The sequence below is a fragment of the Sinohyriopsis cumingii genome, chromosome 4, assembly GCF_028554795.1.
Source record: "Sinohyriopsis cumingii isolate HCF-2022 chromosome 4, ASM2855479v2, whole genome shotgun sequence".
NCBI classification, from domain to species: domain Eukaryota; kingdom Metazoa; phylum Mollusca; class Bivalvia; order Unionida; family Unionidae; genus Sinohyriopsis; species Sinohyriopsis cumingii.
The window spans coordinates 3,010,308-3,025,612 of record NC_142964.1 but is presented as its reverse complement, the minus strand read 5'-3'; the positions used below and the strand labels follow the sequence as shown (position 1 = coordinate 3,025,612).

Below are 15,305 nucleotides of genomic sequence, written 5' to 3'. Positions count from 1 at the left end.
TACATATGAATTTGAGCATATTCTATATTGGTTGGGTGTTTGTTTTCTTTCTTTAAATATTACCATAAGAAAACAAAGATCTTTATTTTTTATCTGTTTTTGTACAGGTTACAAAATGACCTTTCAGGGCAAACCTTGTAGCGTATGAAAGACCCCATTGACGAGACCGTATTTCATATGGGCATCTACAGATACAAAATAAGATAAGAATTTACAAAGCCTTGCATGTTAAGTGGTGCTCTTCCGTCACGGAATGCTACACACAGTTGTTTGTTGAATACTTCTTAATGCCTGTTATAACTGTTGAGTTTGGGCATTGTGTTCTACCGATCAGCAGACGATAAGTAACGTGACGATTTGTATTGTATTTGTTATATTTGTTATTAACCATACTTGTTTATATATGTGTTTACCTGTTAAGCTGTATGATATTCTGTCTGTTTGCCCTGTTCATCTTCAACCATCCCTTTTAGTCCGTCTTGTCTCTTTTATTCCTTTCTCTCCTTTCTCTTTATATTTCCTTACGTGATTGTCGTTATTTCATTTTCCTTTATATCTTGTTGTGCCCATCGTCCCTTTCCTTATCATATATCCTTCTTTTGTCTTTCTTTTTCTTTTACTCACTTTCTATCTATCTGCGTGTATATATTAATCTTCAAAGTCATTTATAAACAAATTATGAAAACATGCCCATATTGATCAACATAGGAGATTACAAATGGACAAAGGTGTTATCTAGCTATGTGCTGAATATAGATTTTCAATTCAGACAGTGTCGGATAGGTGGAATGTAAAGGTTAATTGAAAAAAGCACGAGGGACTGCTATTTTCCATTCGACATCATAACTGTTAATACAGGGTGGTGAAAACTAAATAAATATTATTAAACCAGCATACTTTCTGACTACTATGTAGTCATGTCACTCCTAAATATTTGACTTATAATTTTTGTACCTTAAAACGTGCCTGAAGCAAACTTTTGTTCCATATTTAAGGGCCATTGTAAGGATAACATTTTATTGACCAATTAATTTTAGAGGTTAGTAATCTGAAGCCATTTCTACACATATAGAATGACATTTTTTTTAAAATGACGTTGCAAACTCCATATATAGAGAGTATAAAAAAACCTTATTTTGATGTCGCCTATGATGTACTGCCGTACATCTGTTATTAGATAACAATGCTTCTGAAGCTTTTGTTAAACTTTATACAAACTTATATTAAGAAACTATACATCAAGATCAAACACTTACACTCAAGTTCAACCACTGCACATCAAGATCAAACACTTACACATCAAGATTAAAAAACCTTACGTATCAAGATAAACCGCTACACATAAAGATCAAACACTGTAAATCAATATCAAATAATTACACATTATGACCAACCAGTACATATCACCATCAAACACTTGCACATCAAGATTAAATCTTACACATCAAGATCAACAATTAAACATCAAGTTCGAACAGTTACGCATAATATAAAACAGTACATATCAAGATCAAATACTACACATTATGATCAAATACTTAAACATCAAGATCAACCACTTATACATCAAGATCAACCACTACACATTAAGACTAAATGCCACACATCAAGATCAAATACTTAAACATCAAGATCAACCACTACACATAAAGATCAACCACTAAACATTAAAATCAAATACTTACACATAAAAATCAACCACTACGCATATAGATCAACAACTACACATCAAGATCAAATACATAAACATCAAAATCAACCACTGCACATACAAATTAAACACTACACATCAAAATCGAATTCTTACGCATCAAGATCAACCACTCCACATCAGGATCAAATACTGCACATTAAGACCAAGCATTTACACATCAAAATCAACCACAACACATCAAGATCAAATGTTGACGAATTCGTTGACATAGTTTTGACAGATGACACAAGAACTATATAAAGACTAGCTAGATAATGCAAAATAAATGATATAGTTTTAATTATACTTTGTGTATTGGATCGCATTTTTATAATGTTCTGCTACTTTTCGTTATAGACAACTGATGGCTTGCTGATTCCGTACACCAGTCGGTTACACATTAACAAATTTCAGATGACGAATTGACACTGCACACTGCTATCACTGACTTGATGTGTGTGTGTGTGTGTGTGTGTGTGTGTGTGTGTGTGTGTGAAAATACAGCCAGGTTGATTCTATGTGGCTTGCCTGACCAGCTCTGCCGCTTTGATTATAAGTACAGTCCGGTTTAAACCCTCCACCTGGCTTACCGGAGCAGTTTCGCCTCTTTGATAATAATTACTACTGGGCTAAAACTTTCCACCTGGCCTGTCGGAACAGCTCTGATTCCTTTTCATTGATTCATCGATCGATTGAGTTCTTGACTGACGAATTTATTCATTCGCGGAAAGTTTAAAACACAGAAAATTGCAAGTTGAAATTGATATAGAGAAATGCAAACTTTTAAAAATATAGATCAAATTATATTGGGCCATGTTTCACGTTAAATAACGAGGATCGAACAAATCGAAAATATATCATTATGTTCATTATAAATACATTTTAGTTCATTATTAAATCATCGGCACAGTCATCTTGCCATCTATCTCGCCTTCTCGTTTTCTTCTGTTTATTTGGTCCCATCCGATGTGATAACCCTATCTACACCTTGGCGGATCCAACATATACTGGTGCTTTGTCCTAGCGACATCTATTCGATTTCACGAGTTTCCTCCCTTAGTACGTAATGCCAACTAACCAGTAGCGTGGTGCATTGTAAATCGTCCGAAAAGGAATTGACCTAAAGGATACATTGAAAGTTTAACATCGGAAGTATGTACATGTACCAGAGAAAAACTATCACAGGTGTATTTGAGTGAAAGGTATTTATGCTAACACAGACCGGCACCGGTAAATTGCTTATTAATCAGTCCATTCAAGTTGTGTGCTCTCCTTGTCTCGATCACGTAGGAACAGCGTTTAAATCTAAACATCTTAATTTTGATTGGATATGGTGGATGGCAGCTGCATCCAATGAAATTCACAGACAAGAAGCACAGAAAATAGCTGCTCGATAACCCAAGGTGTAGATAGGTTGATCATATCGGAACCTTGGCTAACGAAGATGATTTTGTAAATGCGAGAGCATTTATAAATAATGTTGTTTTGATATTTTTATGGGTGGAGTGTTTTGTTTTAATCTGCTGTTCTTAGACATTCCTATCATTACTTGATTCCACTGCACTTACAAATAAACAAAATCATTTTCATTACACTTGCAAAATGTCGCCATAATACATCTTGACAGGTGCAAGAGCGTGACACGTGCGTTCGGTACAGAAGTCCATCTTAAACATGATTACATCTCACAAGCGACGTAGTTCGGATCTTAAATTTCAAACATTTTTGGCTTTTAACGTGTTTTAATTTGTCCTTAAATGAGTTTATTGCGTAATGTTGGATATGTGTGAATAATAAGGGTATTTCTACTGCAGTTCAGACACTGATACAATTAGATCCGAAGGAGTAGGTGGCATCACAGAGCAGTACAGTTAAACACGTTTCAGATTTCAACTAAACAAGGAAATCTTTAAAAGCACATAACTTCAGTGTCGATATGAATTTAAAAAAAAGTCAGAAATGACACGTGAGTTTCATATCACCTACCAAATGTTCGTAGAATTTAAATTATTAAGAAGACCTAACATATCATGTTCAGTTTTAATAGGCATATTATAGCATTTGAAAGAGCATCGTTAGAACGTGAAAAACTAAACTATTTTTTTTTAGTATTAATTCAAAAATGTATATTAGTTTTTCTACCTGCTTTGACGGGCTTTGGGTGACGGATTAGTGCAAAGCGCTCGCTTTTACCGGTCACTCCATTCTCACCTCTGACATCTTGTTTCGTGTCGCGCGGGCTTTGCCAATGTGGGTAAATGAGAAAGCTTGCCAGTAACTTTCCATGGGTCGGTGGCTATTACAGTGGCATTCCCTGGTTCTTCATCCAGCAGCTATACTGGACCTTATATATGGCTTATAGTGAATTGAAAAATGGCGATAAATTACCACCACCACCAAAATCCAGCTTTTCCGCAACATTAACATTACCGTTTTACACACACACACACACACACACACGCACGCACGCACGCACGCTCGCACATACATACATGCATACTAACACACACACACACACACACACACACACACATATATATATATATATATATATATATATATATATATATATATATATATATATATATATATATATATATATATATATATATATATATATATATATATAATCTTTTCGTTGTAATTTTAGCTCAACTACTAATAAGAAAAAGAACGTTTGCGATATGGTCCCAAGTCTAGTGCTCGTGTAGTAATGATAGGTTATTGCATTTTTATGGGAAAATATGAACGAGTTTTGGGATGGAATACTGCACGACCTTGGGAGTGAAGTATATCCTTCCGACAAAAGGAGTTCATATTTTCCAATACAAATGCAGTAACCTTTTTATTATATGCTCATTTTTTTATTCTACCTAAGGTTTAATTATATAAGCAAAATACACTACAAGAAACAACATAATTGAATGTATGCCGCATTCCAAACTAAATACACAAGCGCATATTCATCATTACACAAATCAACATTATTAGTGCTCACATAACTCCGCCCAGATAAATTTGAACTTAGTCGCGCGCTCGACCTAACTTTCGAAGAAAATGGCGTGTCTAGTTAAAATTGAAATTTGGAGTCATATTGTGAATGAATGTGCATTAAACAACTTTTCCATTTGGTCTGGAATGAATAGATTTTGGTATTTTTCTCGATTTTAGGAAATTTCTTGATTATGGACTGGATTTGTATGTGACGATTCCACATGAAATACATGAGATTGAAGCTAGGGAGAAGCGTGTTGACATCTGCAAATATGCTTCTGTTTCTGTCATTGAATGTTTGAAATCATAATGTGGGAAAAATATGAAGTCTTTCAATTGCAATTATCAACAAGACGCTATGGATTTAATGCTTATTTCATTTTGAGTGTAGTAAGGAGGATGTAATTGCACTTGTCATCGAAATTACAGTACAATTTTGAAATGTGTAATCATGATTGAGAACATATGACATGGCTCATGTAATTCGGATTTGCAGAATTAAGAAAATACATTTTGAGGAAATTCAGGATGTAAAACTGTAAGTATATTTTATTTTGCCATTCTTATCACCAGCTAAAGAAGAGAGTATATAACTTGCCACTTTTATGCTATTTGTAAGGACATTTTCTTGCGTTTCTTATATGTTGTAGCTAGCCTAAATCCGAAACATTGTATCAACGCGGAATGTGCCAATGCAGCTGGTATGTGGCAGTCCACGAAACATCTGTTTTAGTTCATTCAGAAACAAATTTAAACAACTACAACGTAAAGAGCATCTTACGCGAGTGTACATGATTTGTGTACAAATCAAAAGTGCTGGCGTCTGCGTCCATTGTTTGTTTACAATAGAAAGTAGTTTCTTTATGCATGTGAATGCTATATGTGTATTGGCGCGCCAGTTCAGTATTGGGTAAAACTGAACGATTCTGACAATGTAAAGTTAACGGGAAAAAAATGAGCATATAATAATAGTTGATTGACAGACCACAATCAATATATGCATACATTTTGTTCTTGGTGGTATTGTTCGATTTGGGATTTATTTAATGTAAGAATCTCTAAAGTAAAGAGATTTCTAAAGTATTAGCTGTTTCATTGAGATAGTTTACCTACTTCATCAGACTTGCATTCCCGTGGATTATTGAACATATGTGACTTTATAAAATGATATTTTATCCACACAAATAACAGATACCTCCCTTCAAGCAATTAAGAAATTGATATTATGATCGAGTTGAGCCGTTCATTATAATGAATTGAAAACGAGTGTCGGTTAAGGCTAACACTTATCAAAATCAAGATGAAAGTTCACTCCATAATTTGGGACTCTTCACTGATTGTTTATTTATTTGAACCATATTGCTCCCAAAAACTATCTGGTCAGCTAACGTGGCGTGTCCTTAGGCAATAAACTTTCCTCTAATTGCCTCTGCACTAAATAACTTATTTGTGTTGTTGTGCCTTAAAGTACCAAAACAAACCAATAACTGTTGTAGCGCAGTATACTGTATACTACAGGGACCCCGAGTGTCTGAGTGGTCTAAAGCACTCATCATTCCAGATCATTGGCATCTAATCGCTGTCTGCGTGGGTTCCAGTCTCCGGTGTGGCCACTCTGCCAATAGCTTCTTGTGAGCCGGTGGTTCTTACCAGGGTTTTCCCAGGGTTCTTCTTCCACCAGTTTAATGGCCTCCATGTATAGCCTATAGTGTGCTGACAAATGGCGTTAAACCCCATAAAAGCAAATAGCACAAACATACAAATTATCAGCTTACTAGCGCAATCAAAGGTCCGATCCTGCAGAGCACCGACACCACTAAACTAAAAGATTTTCAGTAGTCCGATCCTGTAAAGCACCGACACCACTAAAATAAAAGATTTGCAGTTGTCCTAGCCTGCAGAGATACGACACCAATACAATGAAAGAGTTGCAGTAGTCCGATCCTGCAGAGCACCGACACCACTAAAATAAAAGATTTGCAGTTGTCCTAGCCTGCAGAGATACGACACCAATACAATGAAAGATAAATAGAGCATATCTACATATCTGAGTAGGAATATTTTTATTGGATGCAGTAATTACTCTTGTAATGGAAATGTGTATTATAATTTTTATTCTTGTATTCTAAGTTGGCGAATTCTGTAATCAGAAACAGTACACAGGTCTAGACAGGATGAGCTCTGCAGTAGCAAATCCTCCTTGGCTGGCATTTATCAGGTCATCATGAAAAAGTGCTACTGCAGCCAATATTCTGTGATGACGTTTGCAAGTCAAAAGGAAAGATATTGGAAAGGTTGCTAACTTTGAAGTTAAACGAAAGCTGATAGTTCACAGGCGGGCGACCATATTTGGAAAACAAAGATAGTATATTACGGTTATAAATGTTTGTGAAACTTCGAAAAACGCACCTTGCAATTTTTCCTAATGATGAAGCATAGATAAGTTAATCTCACGAGGTGATGACATTTTTTGGAAGCGAGCTACGATTCTCCGTTTCTCAGAATTATATTAAGCGACACCTAAAGCTGTACAATAACAGTTTTCCTTTGGACATTGATGATAGTTCACTTTTTCTTTACAGCTAAGAACAGAACTACGTACTGCATATATAAACATTTGTTCAGGAGAGCAATGAAAAGATTTAAATGTGTGGAGACGACTGGATTCAAATCTCTGTCGAAGCTTTGAAACTTTTTTTATATTTTTCTTAATTATTTACTATACAATTTTAAAAGAAAACATGTAATAGATTGTTTTAGCAAGAATTTATATTCATATCATTGACTACTGTAAGGATGAGTTCACTAACAACTTCATGCTCAGTGATAATTAATTAGAATACATATTTTTAAAGTTACAGAGCGTACAGTTTGGTATTTTAGGTCAAACATTCAGTAAAATATATTTGAAGAAATTATCGATGTACAGATCTGAAATATTGCATTTTTATGCATTTTGAAATATCTTTAATCTATTCACTATTTAATTATTTCAATTATATTCTAAAAGACTGAAACTCCAAAACTGTATGGAGTTGGAAAGCTTGAATGTAATTTTCTGTACCAATGATTTCAATAAAACAGTTTTCTGTTGGACTTCATGATTATCGTTCTTGTTTTCTTTACAGTTTTAACCAGTACCTCTCCGCACCCCAACGATGTAAAATAACATCAGCATCGCCAGTAGTGACACCTCCGTAAAGGAGGCTCAATATATATGTGACTCCTATCGACCGGAGAGTGCCTGCCAATAAATTGGGCATGATGAAGATAACTTTTACCATCAATCATCATCACGTAATAAAGAGCTGAAATTACCGGCCAAAACCACTTCATAACAAACTATGGGGAAAGCTCTTCATAACAGATACACGGATATAGCTTAAGAGTGAAGTGTAAACATTGTATTGCCAGGAGTAGCGAAGTCACGAGCGACAATACCAAGTTTCCACTTCACAAGTGAATATCTTCTAAAAATGTGGGTTTTCATTTTATTATACATTTTCATAGGCAAAATACATCTATTCGCATTTTTTTTCAATTATCTGCTCATGTGAAGGGTACTGGAACTATTAAGTATAAGTTGCGCTTTTCGAGTGAATTTTAAAACCTTATCCTTTCACGAGAGATAAAGATAAAAAAGGAAAGTTTACAATGAAATAAACAAAGTGTGTATTAAAAACGAATTGCATTTTCGAATAGTTCAGTGATCACTTATTCAATTTTAAGGATAATAAAGAGGGAATGAACTTACTTTGTTTATACAAACATGATATGTATATTATAAAAATGACGAAAGTACCATTTTCTTTGCATGAAGGCAAAGAGTTTTATAATGGCAACGCAAATATACTACCCTACAGACTATAAATCATCCTGAAGGTGTGCGAAAATAAATGCATCTGCCGAAGACACAGCTCTGCTACAGCTATGATACAATTAAATTTTACAAACAATAATATAATTGACTTTGTAATGACCAAAATTTATCGTCTACGTATATTTTTGGCTTGAATGCAATATTTTTGTATGGAACACATTTTCCATTGCATTCTTATTTTCACAGAAATGTTTAATGTTTATTTTCTGTGAATGTTTTGAGTAAAGAGTTGTACCTTGGCACAAGCCACCATACTGATTTTTCAAGACGTCTCTCACAAAAAGCTATTCTTGGTTAGTTTGGTTGCTTTCGTTTTAGTAAAGTCAGTGTGTCCAGAGTTATTCACAAAGTATTTGTACCTTGGAATATATCGTCCAAAAGCTCGAACCACTTGTTTAATGTATTATCAGAATCTATCAATATCTCTTTTTATCATTGATCAACCAAGTGTTATCGAAAACCTTACTGTATAGAAGTGGTGGACAGATAATAACGTGGTAATCTGTTCTATTCAGCCTTAATCAGATTCAATAAAAAACATAGTTTTCCATGCTTTTTTACTCCATAAATTATGTAACGAGGCAGTTGTAATACATTTTGTATTCTGAAAGTGTACTAAATGTACAGGTTGCACCTTCTGTGGATGGCACATGTTGCCAGACACTCTATGTCCGTACTTAGTACATGTATCACGATTTGTGGGAATATCATGTTTTACAATTATTCTATATATCATGCTTGAAACTTAATTGATTTTACTTGATTGTTATGAATGTTAATCTGGGCATCAAATTCAAAGTAAGTATAGATTTTATGACCTTCAACGTTTTCTTTCCCGTTGATTTTTTAAAAGGAAAACACGTGGAAAGTAACTACTTGAATTCAATTACCATGCAACATGTTATCTTGCGAACTTCTCAAATCATATCAGTGTAACTATTGTTAACACATGTGTTACTGAGATGTATTTGCTTTTGTCGTTCATTAAATAAATACTGAATGGCTTCTGTTAACTGTTGTATTAATTGAAAACACTGGAAACATCCTGTGACTGGCAGCCATTCTTAGATTGTTTTCTATTGCTGAGTTGTAAAATCTTTCAGGATCAGTTCCTTCGCTCTTTTTGCATATTAATTCAGCGCTCTTAAACCTGTTCTGATAATATCAAGTGCATAACTTGCTAAATTTTATGTTGACTGCTGTGTCAATATTTTTATATAGAGTGCTGTAGTCATAAAATAAGTTTTTAAATCGTCAAACTTGTCCATATGTTATTGTGCAGTTGATTATGTTGCAGTCGTATATGATTAGTCACAAAAATCATATTTTTTTTTTATTCTCACCTGGTATTCCGTAGGCGGATTGTGCAAGTGCAATGCTAACTCTGAATCCAGTGGAAGATCATAAGGATGTATTAACTAGGATATGTTAGCGTCTGCACTTCATGTGTAATACGAGAGTGTTGCCATTGAATGAGACCTGAATATAATCTATTGGTGGGTTTTGTGTGCATATCAATATTTCACTCACTGCACATATGTTCAGTCCTCTTTATCCGAAACAAATCAAGTTACCAAAAATCTCGGTATGCCATAAAAATGTAGTAGTCATTCAACGTGAAGAGATTATCTTTTCAGTGGGATCAAATATTATGTTTCATAAGCATTCTTTAGAAATGAACCATTGCACTGTGAACATCGTCTGCACTTTCCTATCAAGTCAGTCAATATATTTGGTCCAGCTTTGGAATTGATTCTTATAAATTTTAATCAGGTTTGATATTATTCAATGCATGTGATACAATTACGTGTTGGATGGAGGCAGTATTGCGACATGTATTACTCTGATACAATTAATGTTAGATGGAGGCAGTATTGCGACATGTATTACTCTGATACAATTAATGTTAGATGGAGGCAGTATTGCGACATGTATTACTCTGATACAATTAATGTTAGATGGAGGCAGTATTGCGACATGTATTACTCTGATACAATTAATGTTGGATGTAGGGTTGTATTGTGACATTTATTACTGCTTGTGACAAAAATGCACAAGGTCTGTTCCTTTGACACATAGTGTTTATTTAGTGATAAAAGCTTTGCAATGTATATGCTACATAAATGATTCAGACTTTCCCCAAAACGATTCACAGTGTCCCCAAAACCTTCTGAACAAATAAACACTAATAGTAGCAAGCACACATGTATTTAAAGGCACACTAGTGCAGAGTGTCTGTAATTTTATGAATTCTAAAGATCATAAAAATAATGAAATGTGTCAAATAATTCACAACAACCAAGAGTTTGTGAAGATTCAATTAGATAATTGATAAACAAACTAGAGAAATGAATTTTTGTGGGGGCCCGCTTTAATTGAAACGTGTAGGTCACGAACTGTTACGGAAACCCCACGTGACCACAACAACTGACACGTCATCTTTATCTAGAGGGCGGGTTATGAGTCACGTGGTTCTAATAAAAGCTTAATAACCGTATCATGTAAACGTGTAGAACAAATAACAAATGTTTAATGTTGATCTGTTTATAGGGTTTTCTGTATCTGAATGTAGAACTGATCAAGTACAATTTGGATCTCATGCTTACAGTAGGCTGGATTCTAAGATTTTATTGTACATCTTTCAACTACTAGTATATTTATTGTAAAGCAATGTACTGACTACAGTTACAAAAGGATCTCTTGTCATGATAGGAAAGGATGTTTGTAGTGCTACCAGAATATATGGCTGGCAGGTTGTTATGTTATCAGTTAAAGTTCGGAGCTGCAGTCAAGTTAGTTTTATTGATGTGATTTTTTAAAGATCTATTATTATGTATTCTTGCTAAAATGAGGTATTTTAGTTCTAAGTGTTTAACACAGTGCACAAAGAAACATATTTAAAGCATAAATTATAATGCAAATTAATATTTAATTCATATTTTTAGTTACGAAGTTACAAAGAATATAGCAATAGATGAACCCAAGCTTACAGAACCAATGGCTAGTACATCTTCATGCTTCAAATCAGCACCTGGCCAAGTGCTTTTGCAACATCTAGAGAGAATGAAGACACCTCCAGTATCTGAAGCATTTGCTACTGAATCGGAAAGGTAAAAATTACAAATTATTTGCAGAAAACAATGATGTAACAATTACAATGCTGATAAAGGAACTGTGCCAGCAGGGTGAGTTCCCACTTCATACTTTTCTTAGTTTGAGGTAGAAAAAACCCTTGAATTTTGCTTTCTCAGACGTGGGGTGGGCTACTTCAACTGTGCCACCTGATGCATGGAAAAAAGGCATAATCTGAACTGTCATTGTTTTGGTTTGTCAACAAAGTTCCAGTATACTATGCTGGCTAACCCAATGACCACATCTCTTCCCCCCCCCCCCCACTCAATACTTAGAGGACCAGTGATTGTATATTGAAATTGTTTCTACATATCTCATATGCTTTCTTTATGCAGTTTCCCATTTCTAGCTATGTCCCACATGCAGTTCTTGCTAACACCCTCTTCCCATCTATCCACTTAACTCATGATTAAATGTAGGACATATTTAGTTTAAAAACAAAATACTGAGATAACAGAGTTAAAGCTTTTTTTGGACACCACTGGCATTTAATTAGAACTTTATTCATTAGGACTGGTGATAGAACTTATTTTGGGCTTAATTCACAATACTGTAAGTTCTATTTAAATTTTCATTTTTTATTCTTGGGAATTAATTGATTTACTGATTTGTACAAAATCTGTTTGTTTTCACTACTGTTATACAACTTTTGGAACTGGAAAGCTGTTTCTGTTTTGATGATTGCTCTTCATGCACTTTTAACTTTATTTGATCTAACTTCTTTCAAGGTTGCAAAGCAAAAGGAAAACATGCTTTATTAGAATGGTCCCAAGACATCATAAACCAGTATTGGTTTTCGTGTAAGACTGCTAGCAGCTATGAACAATTGTTGGTGAGTTTTCAGTCCTTGTATTTGAAGCAGATCTACGTAAATGTTTGCTACTGTATAACTTTGTATGAAACCAAAATTATAGTGCATAATCAATATCTTCTAATTTCTTTTAATGTATTTTTTATCCATATATATACATCACCTAATCTTCTAGGTATGTAGTCTATTAAAAGTTATTTATTTGAAATGTGAGAGTAATGTGGAATATTGAACGAACATTGGTCCAAGCAGAACTGCAGTCCTGCAACATTAACTATTAGCCAAATCTACAAGGTACTTTCACTTGATGATATAATTCATGCTGTCTTATCAATATGGGGTCACCATGACCCAAGCGACCAGCTTTAGGTGCTATAGGTATAGATTGTGGCATTCTTTCGGAGTATCTGGAGGAGTGTCCTACATCACATCACCCATACACATGAGGAGATCCTCTCACAAGGCCAAGGCATTAATAAATGTCTATATTAACCTTTGTTGGAGAATGAAGAGCGGACAAAACCTTGGCTTGAAGGATGCCAAAGTACTGAAAATTTTGGCACAGGTGCTCTTGGACCAAAGGTTCCTAAACAGAGTGGAGTATTACTTACATTTCAGGTATGCCATTTTAGGATTGCAGCAATTGCATGGTATTTAAAAGAAAAATGTGACGACCAATTTAAATGATGTTATTCTCAACTTAAGAATAAATTACTGTATATATTTACCATTTGAAGATCTGAATAAGTTATCATTCATAAGATGTGTGCACATGATACATGTACAGTGACTCTTCTTCTCAAGTCTTTGGTAAGTTCAGGTATAATACATGCACATCAGGTATAAACGATTCCATAACACTCTATCAATAAACACTTCGGTAAATATTTTATAAATGCACTATTTACTAACAGTAATGATTATTTAATAATTGTATTATTCTGTTACCAGATTACAAATGACACGTGTTACAAGATACATGTTTTCGATAATTGCAGAAGCACTGCTGAGCTTTAAGTTTTTCATCAGCAGATCATGATGTACCGTGCCAAGAGAATTTCATACATCCCTCCTGTGTACAGGATTCGGAATGAGCTAACTGCTTTGGATCACAATATCCATAGTGACAGGGGTGTAATAAGAAACAAAGAAGGGGAGATAGTGTAAGTTTGTTTCACTACAGGAAGTTAGAAATAATTTAATTTATTGATTGTACATTATGATCCCTGCTTGGACATCAAGCCAATGGAATATTATTCATGTACAAGTCATGAAAACTTAGTATTATATACAAGTCATTTTGCAACAATCGGCACACATTTACTTATATTTGTGGTAAGGAATCTTAATATTTTCATGCATACAGATCTTGTAATTAGTATTGTTATCATTCTAGGGGATATTTATTTTGATTTGAGCAATGCAAGTCTAATAATTGGATCCAAAGATATGTATAGCACTTTTCCAGGGGACTGACACACTTTATTAAGGATATATGGTGTTCATGGAATTTCCTCAGGACGTTTGGGGACGATGCTGTCATCATGATGATTAATAGGTAATGGGCAAACATGCATCCTGGCTCACAAAATCCTTTGTAGATAGAACAAATAAGAACAAAAAACAACCCCTCAACAACTCCTTGGGAACTGGTCATGAGGCTCTAATATTGGATGAAACGTTAATATGGGTTAGCATGGGGATGCTTGTCAAACAAGTTAAAAAAACACAATTTTTGTTTTAAAACAGGTGTCGATGTTACAATAAAAAAAGCAACAGATGGTCCGTCTACCCTTGCAAGGAAAAGAAAACATCAGGTAGCTTATACAGAAAGCTTTCATATGTCGACTTGAGGGAAAGCAGGGTGTGCGGAGGAAAAGGGACCGAAAGAAGATGATCCCAGGAGAATTTGTAGAAACCTGGCACCTCAAGAATCACCAACAACTTCTTTGGTGGATGAAAAGATATCTCGATTTTTGTTATGTCAAATATGAAACAGTCTGATATATGGAGGTGTCTGATGAGGCAGGTTACACTTTATATAATATCCTTTAAATATCAGTAGTTGAAAATAAAATAATTTATAATGCTGTATCTGCAATTTCTGAAAACTTTTTATTTTTATTATTGATGGCCTTCGTGCCCATATTGTTTATAGGCAGAAATAGATTGGTGTTAAAAACATCTCATTATTGGTTGATCCAATTTTATGTGCAGTTACAAAACAACAAAGAATGATGTCAACTGTCATTTATATACAAAGTCTTAGATGCAAGAATGTGTTTAAATTCATGCATGCCTGGAGGGGATGAAACCAGTGTATTGTCCATCCAGATATTTGTTATGTGTCTGCCGGAAACAGCAAGAGGGAATTATATGTCTCTCCCCAGACCCGAGTCTTCCATGATGCCGTAGTATGAACTGCCTATAAGCAGCATGTCTTTTGGCACTCATCAAGTCAACCTTATCATTGAGGACAAGAACATCCCGTCTGTACATCCTGGCCAAAGCAAGTACAGCCTCATCAAGGATTAGAACTTGACAATTCTGAAAAATTATTCCAGTTTGTTGTATGATATTTCTAAAATGTAAAAAAATATATATTTTACATAATAATAGGAACATGGGCTTATTCAAATGTTGTTCATCTTCGATCATCAAATTCCACTTTAAAATACACATGGGTCAAAACTGCACACTGCTTTTATTTTGACATGAGCACTGAGAGTTCCATCACAACTACAACTGATATTAAGTGTAGTTGATGTTAAGATGGATAGCTCAAAGTTTTTGGG

The 15,305-nt window shown here is 34.6% G+C and overlaps 1 pseudogene; it reads left to right on the top strand.

Moving 5' to 3' along the window:
• The first annotated feature begins 11,724 nt into the window (after positions 1-11,724).
• On the top strand, positions 11,725-14,520 carry LOC149800536 (uncharacterized; annotated as a pseudogene).
• The last annotated feature ends 785 nt before the right edge of the window (positions 14,521-15,305 follow it).